Below are 9,246 nucleotides of genomic sequence, written 5' to 3'. Positions count from 1 at the left end.
AAACGCATCTCCCCTATTTCACACACATCTGCTCTCACTCCATCCTCCCACCGCCCCACGAGGAATAGGGTTCCCCTGGTCCTCACCTATCACCCCACCAGCCTCCGGGTCCAACGTATTATTCTCCGTAACTTCCGCCACCTCCAACGGGATCCCACCACTAAACACATCTTTCCCTCCTCCCCTCTCTGTTTTCCGCGACTCCCTTGTCCATTCGTCCCCCCCATCCCTCTCCACTGATCTCCCTCCTGGCACTTATCCTTGTAAGCGGAACAAGTGTTACACTTCCTCCCTTACCACCATTCAGGGCCCCAGACAGTCCTTCCAGGTGAGGCGACACTTCACCTGTGAGTCGGCTGGGGTGATATACTGCGTCCGGTGCTCCCGATGTGGCCTTCTATATATTGGCGAGACCCGACGCAGACTGGGAGACCGCTTTGCTGAACACCTACGCTCTGTCCGCCAGAGAAAGCAGGATCTCCCAGTGGCCACCCATTTTAATTCCACATCCCATTCCCATTCTGACATGTCCATCCACGGCCTCCTCTAATGTGAAGATGAAGCCACACTCAGGTTGGAGGAACAACACCTTATATTCTGTCTGGGCAGCCTCCAACCTGATGGGATGAACATCGACTTCTCTTCCACTGATGCCCCACCTCCCCCTCGTACCCCATCCTTTTTTTTTACTTTTTTACACACATTCTTTCTCTCACTCTCCTTTTTCTCCCTCTGTCCCTCTGACTATACCCCTTGCCCATCCTCTTTTTCCTCCCCCCCCGCTTGTCTTTCTCCCCGGACCTCCTGTCCCATGATCCTCTCATATCCCCTGTGCCAATCACCTGCCAAGCTCCTGGCTCCATCCCTCCCCCCGCTGTCTTCTCATATCATTTTGGATCTCCCTCTCCCCCTCTCACTTTCAAATCCCTTACTCACTCTTCCTTCAGTTAGTCCTGACGAAGGGTCTCGGCCTGAAACGTCGACTGCACCTCTTCCTAGAGATGCTGCCTGGCCTGCTGCGTTCACCAGCAACTTTGATGTGTGTTGCTTGAATTTCCAGCATCTGCAGAATTCCTGTTGTTAGATATAATAGGACTTGTTAAAATAAATTGGTTCAACCCAAAACGTTTTCGAAATTGAAACCATATACATAAAGTACGTTTAACTATTGGGTTAACAACAGGAATTCTGCAGATGCTGGAAATTCAAGCAACACACATCAAAGTTGCTGGTGAATGCAACAGGCCAGGCAGCATCTTCAGGAAGAGGTACAGTCGACATTTCAGGCCGAGACTCTTTGTCAGGACGGAGGGTCTGGACCTGAAACGTCGACTGTACCTCTTCCTAGAGATGCTGCCTGGCCTGCTGCGTTCACCAGCAACTTTGATGTGTGTTGCTTAACTATTGGGTTATCCATTTGTTTATACAATTTTGAAAGAATAAAAGGAAGCTAAGTCCCTAGAATAGAACCCAATGAAAACCCTTGTAAAGAATTACATTCAAGATTTACCCAATGTGGACTTGAAATTACATCCAAGTCCCGTAACCAAAATTTTAAATATCGAATGTTAATTGCCCAATAGTAAAATCTAAAATTCGGGAGCGCTAACTCCCCCTCTTTTTCAGATTTCTGTAAATGCCTTTTACCTAACCTAGGGTTTTTGCTTTGCCATATATATGAGGAAATTTTTGAATGAACATTATCAAGAAAAGATTTTGGAGTAAAACTTGGTACCGATTGAAATACATATAGAAATTTAGGCAGAATAATCATCTTGATAGCATTGACCCGACCGATCAGTGACAGAGACATTGGTGACCGGTTAGTAAACAAAAGTTTAATCTGATCAATTAAAGGTACAAAAATTAGCTTTAAATAAATCTTTATGCTTTTTCGTGATTTTAACCCCTAAATATATAAAAGAGTTAGTAACCAATTTAAATGGTAAATATCCATAAATAGGAACCTGCTTATTTAGGGGAAATAGTTCACTCTTATTAAGGTTCAATTTATAACCAGAAAAGTTACTAAATTGAGCCAACAAAGATAAAATAACAGAAATTGATTGCTCCGAATTGGAGATATATAATAACAAATCATCTGCATATAATGATAATTTATGTATTTCATTTCCACCGGTAATACCAAAAATGTTGGGCGAGTCTCGGATAGCAATTGCTAAAGGTTCAAGGCCAATATTAAATAATAATGGACTAAGAGGGAATCCTTGCCTAGTACCCCGAGACAGACGAAAAAAGGGAGATCTTTGATTATTCGTACAAACCGAAGCTACAGGGGTATAATATAACAATTTAATCCAAGATATAAGTATCGGACTAAAATTAAAATTAAAATTTTAAATAATAAAATTAAAATTTTCCTCTATTCTCTCTCCTTGATTGTCTAGAATATTCAAAGAAGCAATCAGATTAGGTAAATTACCACAATCATTTTATGAAGCTTCTATTTCTTTAATTCTTAAAAAAGAATAAAGATCTTACTGATTGTGCATCATATAGACCGATATCTCTTTTGAATGTAGATTCAAAATTTTTTTCAAAAAATTTAGCAACAAGGTTAGAGAAGGTATTACCTCAAATTATCTCTGTGAACCAAACAGGATTTATTAAAAACCGTTATTCTTCTTTTAATATCAGGAGGTTAATGAATATTGTTTATACCTCTTCACTTAACACTCTAGAATGTATTATTTCATTAGATGGTGAGAAAGCTTTTGATAGAGTTGAATGGCTATATTTATTTAGTGTGTTCGAGAAATTTAATTTTAGACCAGTTCGATTTCCATACCTCAGTTTCTTTGTGTATATAGAAAACTCAGCAGCTGTTTTAATGCAGAAAGCAGTTCCCATAAACAATATACTCAATATCAACGTATATCTAATGCCAAAGCACAATCCTCTTACAAATGAAGATATAAAACACAAGAGATTCTGCAGTTGCTGGAAATAGAGTACAGAGACTCACACATACACAATGCTGGAGGAACTCTGCAGTTCAGGCAGCAGCTAAGCAGAGCAGTACGCAGTCTGGACATGCTGAAGGGGCTCAGCCTAAACGTTATTTATTTATTCTTCTCCACATTTGCGGCCTGATCTGTTGATTTCCTCCAGTATTTTGCAGAAATTAACCACGTTTTTTTTCAATCAAACAGTTTCAAAATGTTTCTGATCTTTCATTGGTAGCCACATCCTGCCGGTCTGATTCCTCTTCCTCCTCCTCCTTGTAAATTCTAGATGCCATCTCTTTCTGGAGCCCCAAAGCCCTGACTCAGACTGACAACTCTTTGGTTTCTGACTCTGCTCCATCGAAGATTCACTCGCTAGTCTGCTGTCAGACTTTAGAGGCGCATTGCAACAACCCAGCTGTCTGAGGCACAGTCCTTTGAAATGAGTGAAAATGATGCAAAACTTTGAAAAGAACGGAGAAGAAGGAGTTTAACCAACTTCATCCAGAGCCCTGAAGGACGTCAAATCCACAGTGAGCTCATTGTCTTATTTAGCCTGGAGAGAAGCATGCAGGAAATTCATGCACATGTATAGGATGATGAGATGATGATGGTCGTATGCATAGCCAGAGGCTTTTTCCCAGGGCTGAAACGGCTAACACGAGGTAGGAATAGGTTTAAGCTGCTTGGAAGTAGGTACAGAGGAGATGTCAGAGCTAAGTTTTTTAAACAAAGAGTGGTGTGTGTGTGTGAATGCACTGCCAGTAACAGTGGTAGAGGCAGAAACAATAGGGTATTTTAAGAGACGCTTAGATATTACATATTACATAGATGTTAGATAGTACATGGAGCCTAGGAAAATAGAGGGCTATGCGGTAGGGTAATTCTAAGCAGTTTCTAGAGTGAGTTACATGGTCGGCACAACACTGCGGGCCAAAGGGCCTGTAACGTGCTGTAGGTTTCTGTGATTCCATGAAATTCAAGGGAAATCTCTTCTCCCACTGTGCGGTGACTAGTTGCAACCTGTCATCACAGGGAGAGTGAGAGGGGAACGGCAGGGACAGATTTTGGTATACTGATATGGAACAGAAACAAGGGCAGGGACTAGATGGGCCGAGTGGACTCTCTAGTGTACATTGCGAGTGTGGTAGAGACAGTAAGTACCTGAGACACGGGATTTGATAGAGAACTGATTTATCATTCACAGATCCACAATATTAAACACCAGTCTAATTTAAGGCTAACATCAGCAGAACAGACTCCTCCAATGCTCAGTGACCAGAGTTCAGTCCTGGGTGCGATGAGCAGCCGCAAGAACTGCAGAATCTGACACGGAGCAGGTGAAAGGCGGCTTCCCAGTGCGAAGCTGCTGGAGTTTCGGACATAATGAGGGATGTTGTCACGCTGCATCAATCGCAGGGTCAAACAGTTAAACAAAAGCTGGCCAATTGCATTAACAAAAGAGAGAGAGAGACAGAAAAAAACTTACAGGATACTGGATAACTCGGAATAACCTGGGCAGAAATTCACTGGGCAAGGATTCACTGGGCCGACAGAGCCCCGAGGGATTAACACTGCCCCTTTAGATCTACTCCAGGGCACGAAAGACTCCGTGCCCAGATTCGGGACAAGTTTACAGGTAACCAATTTGATGAGAGACAAACTTAATTGGATACCTACAAAGTCTGAAGGAGAATTAATTAGAAATATCCAAGGATAACTGCGATGGGATGGAAAACTATAGAAGACACTAACGTATAAAAACCCCTCCCATTATGGCCGGCACCTGACGGCCCAGTACTGTCTGCAATGTCCTTTGGAATTCTGAATTAAGGACAGGATCCAAAACATCTCTGGTTTCTCCGGACCATATCCCTCCCAAACTACCAAGTGTTGTAGTTGTCCCTTTAATTTCCATGAATGAAGCAGTCCATGGGCTGTGCAGACTGACTCACCGGCGATAATCCTTCGTGGCGAGGGGTGGGGGAGGGGAGAGAGAGGCATGTGTGGATTCCGTTTCAGGGCCAAGTAGGGACAACGCAAATATTTAAATTCCGATTCATGTAAGGTGGGATGAATTCTTAGAGAACGAGGAAGCTGTAATGTGCATGTTGCTGGGGCAGTTTTCTTCATGACTTTAAAGAGACCGATAAAGCCAGGGACTAGTTTCCGCAATTCCAGTTTGACGGACTTAGGTTGAACGGAGACCCGCTTATCAATATTGAAAGAGGGGCCTATGTCTGAGTCCATGAGGAAGGGCATCATCACCCTCATCTACAAGCAGAAGGGGGAAAGGGAGGACATTAGGAATTGGAGACCCATCTCTCTCCTGAATGTGGACTACAAGATCCTGTCCAAGGCTATCGCCAACAGGGTCAAGTCTGCTCTGAGACAGGTGATTCACCCGGACCAAACCTGTGCTGTACCGGGCAGGAAGATCTCAGTCAGCCTCGCACTGCTGAGGGATACCATCGCCTACGGGCAGGACAAGGGGGTGGACGCCTGCCTGGTCAGCTTGGACCAGGAGAAAGCCTTCGACAGGATATCGCACTCGTACATGGTGGACGTGCTCTCCAAAATGGGATTTGGGGAGGGAATCCGGAATTGGATCAGACTGCTCTACACAGACATCCATAGTGCAGTCCAGGTCAACGGGTGGGAAACAGACAGCTTCCCCATCAGGTCTGGAGTCAGGCAGGGCTGTCCCCTCTCCCCTGTCTTGTTTGTCTGCTGCATAGAACCCTTTGTGGAAGCCATCAGGAGGGATGAGTACATGAGAGGGGTGACGCTGCCAGGCAGTGGAGGGACCCAAGTGAAAACCTTCCTGTACATGGACGACGTCACCATCTTCTGCTCTGATCCGAGGTCAGTTCGCAGGTTGATTGGCACCTGCGAACAGTTCGAGCTGGCGTCGGGGGCCAGGGTCAACCGCACGAAGAGCGAAGCCATGCTCTTCGGCAACTGGCCCGACCAATCCAGCGTCCCCTTCACCATCAGGTCTGACCACGTGAAGGTGTTGGGGATCTGGTTCGGAGGGGCTGAGGCGTGCAACAAGAACTGGCAGGAGCGGACTGCCAAGGTGAAACAGAAACTGGGACTGTGGGGAGGGCGCTCCCTGTCGATAACGGGCAAGAACCTGGTCATCAGGTGTGAGGTGCTCTCAGGGCTGCTGTACTTGGCGCAGGTCTGGCCCGTCACCCGCTCCTACAGCTCGGAAATCACCCGGGCTGTCTTCAGATTCGTCTGGGGATCGAGGATGGAGCGGGTGAGATGGACCGTCATGCACAAGTCCCTGGACAATGGGGGCAAGAACGTCCCCAATGTCGCCCTCACCCTGATGGCCAGCTTCGTATGTGGCTGCATCAGGTTGTGTGTAGAACCCAGGTATGTGGGCACCAAGTACCACTATGTGCCCAGGTTCTACCTGTCACCCTGGCTACGAAGGATGGGTCTGGCCCCACTCCCGCACAACACCCCCGTCAGCTGGTCTGGCCGCCATACCTGTTCTTCGTAGAAAAGTTCTTCCAGGTCAACGTCTTTGACCACAGGGTCATCAGGCAGTGGTCGGCACGTAATGTCCTGCAGGCACTGCAGGAGAAGGACGTGATGGACACGGTGGGGTGGTTCCCTGAGCAGACTGTCCAGTTCATCTGGCAAAATGCCTCATCGCCAGATCTCACCAACAGGCACCAAGACCTCGCCTGGCTGGCAGTGAGAGGGGCCCTCCCAGTCAGAGCCCTCCTGTACGCCCGGAACGTCATCTCCACACCCCACTGTCCACGGGAGGACTGCAGTGAGGAGGAGTCCGTGACCCACCTCTTTGCACACTGTGGGTTCGCGGAGAAAGTGCGGAGGAGAATTGAGAAGACGGTGTCGAGATTCATGCCCAGCAGTTGCATAACCGAGGAGTCCCTGATTTACGGGCTGGTCCCGGAGATGGAGACCAATATCCAGTGCTGCTGGCAGATCACCAACTCGGTGAAAGATGCTCTTTGGTCGGCCCGAAACTTGTTGGTCTACCAGCACATGGAGATGTCCGTGGGAGAATGCTGCCGACTGGCACATTCTCGGCTGCAGGAGTACGTACTGAGGGACGCACTGAAACTTGGTGCAGCCACGGCGAAGGACCGTTGGGGAAGGACCACAGATAAGGATTCGTCACCCGCGGGAGTAAGAGGGGTCGGGTGGGGAGGAGTATTCCCCTCTTCAGCGGCGTGGGTAGGTGAATGAACATGGTGCCACAGGAGTGGCTGGAAATGTGGAGAGGTATAGACCGTAAACAAACTTCGGTAAAGGAATGACAGTCATTGCTTGGTTTTATTGTATATGGGTTTTATTGTCGACTAAGGTTTGAGGGTCAACGAATGATTTATTATCAACATCTTTATTTTGAATAAGGACTGAGAGAGTCAACACATGATTTATTGTAAATAACCCTATTTTATTGTATAAGGACTCAGAGTCAACGAATGTTTTTTTTTGCAAATAATTTTAGTTTGTAACATTTCTGAATAAAGTATATTTTTCGGGAAAAAAATCTGTTCTTATTAGTTTAATATCCCCTTATCTGGGGACCATATATTAAATTGATTTTTAGAAGAGGGAAATGGAATAGGGGCTTGTTCCGTCCACTCCGCGCATCGACCCGGTATTGTAGTGCCTCTGGGAGTGGTGCATCTCCCCTCGGGGAGGTTAAACAACAAATAAAGACTATAATTCAGTTATCCGTACGCATTAACCTTCTTAACCTTTTTTTCCTATTTCTTCGTCGTACTTTTAAATATAGTATTAATGGTAAGACTCTTGGCAGTGTGGAGGATCAGAGGGTCTTGGGGTCTGAGTCCATAGCACAGTCAAAGCAGCTGCGCAGGTTGACTCTGTGGTTGAGAAGACATTCGGTGCATTGGCCCTCATGAATCGTGGAATTGAATTTAGGAGCCAAGACGTAATGTTGCAGATATATAGGGCCCTGGTCAGTCCCCACTTGGAGTACTGTGCTTATTTCTGGTCGCGTCACTACAGGAAGGATGTGGAAGTCATAGAAAGGGTGCAGAGGAGATTTACAAGGCTGTTCCCTGGATTGGGGAGCATGCCTTATGAGAATAGGTTGAGTGAACTCGGCCTTTTCTCCTTGAAGTGACGGAGGATGAAAGGTGACCTGATAGAGGTGTATAAGATGATGAGAGGCATTGATCGTGTGGATAGTCAGAGGCTTTTTCCCAGGGCTGAAATGGTTGCCACAAGAGGACGCAGGCTTAAGGTGCTGGGGAGTAGGTACAGAGGAGATGGCAGGGGTAAGGTTTTTACTCAGAGAGTGGTGGAGGCGGATACGATAGGGTATTTTAAGAGACTCCTGGACAGGTACATGGAGCTTAGAGAAATAGAGGCTTATGGGTAAGCCTAGTAATTTCTAAGGTAGGGACATGTTCGGGACAACTCTGTGAGCCGAAGGGCCTGTATCGTGCTGTAGGTTTTCAATGTTTCTATGTGTCGTTCCACTGCTGTGTGAGACTGGTTGGTGCAGGAGGGAGATTCTCTCTGTGTCTGACCACGGGAGTTTGTGATGGAACTGTTGGGAAGGAGCTTCACGCTGTTTCTGACCCCCTTTCTTTTACAAAATAGCTTTATTATAAAATCAGTGCTACAATATATACACACCAGTGACTAACACAATTACTACTCTACAAATAGACAAAGGACATTAAACTGAAATGTTTCTATCTATGTCAATGATGGCATTATACACCGTGGAGCCCAACGTTCCCGGAGCGACCACGGATATAGGCAAACAAGGGGCTGCGGTCTCACACGTTACATGTACATGTGGTACACGGTCTCCTCTAGCCTGCAGAAGTGACATGCGGCTGGGAGATCCGTGTACAATCTAAAGCACGTATTAAAGTCCACAGCTTTATGCAGCAGCCTCCGCCCCAGATCCCCAAGTTGCATGGGAAGAACTCCCTCATAAAGGGACTTACACTGGGAAACAGCTGTGCCTGACCCTTTTTTATATATATACAAAATATCTTTATTACAAATTCAGTGTTATATATACAAACCAGTGACTAACACAACTACTTCACTACAAATAGACAATACACATTAAACCAAAATGTTCCCATCGTTATCAATGATGGCAATTACACCCCGTGGAGCCCAACAGTCCCGGGACGCCTCTAAGGTTGCCGTGGACTGCGCGTGTTCCTTATCAATATTTACCCGAGCACGAACATACCCCCTAAACATAGCCAGGCAGTGCGCCCGGGGAGAACCTCCTGCT

General features: G+C 46.3%; 1 pseudogene; it reads left to right on the top strand.

Annotated features, from left to right (window-relative positions):
• The first annotated feature begins 7,469 nt into the window (after positions 1 to 7,469).
• On the top strand, positions 7,470 to 7,648 carry LOC134341827 (U2 spliceosomal RNA; annotated as a pseudogene).
• The last annotated feature ends 1,598 nt before the right edge of the window (positions 7,649 to 9,246 follow it).

The sequence above is a fragment of the Mobula hypostoma genome, unplaced genomic scaffold (genome assembly GCF_963921235.1).
Source record: "Mobula hypostoma unplaced genomic scaffold, sMobHyp1.1 scaffold_110, whole genome shotgun sequence".
In the NCBI taxonomy this organism is placed as follows: Eukaryota; Metazoa; Chordata; class Chondrichthyes; order Myliobatiformes; family Myliobatidae; genus Mobula; species Mobula hypostoma.
The sequence above is the reverse complement of the archived record's forward strand: the minus strand, read 5'-3'. Positions and strand labels throughout refer to the sequence as shown.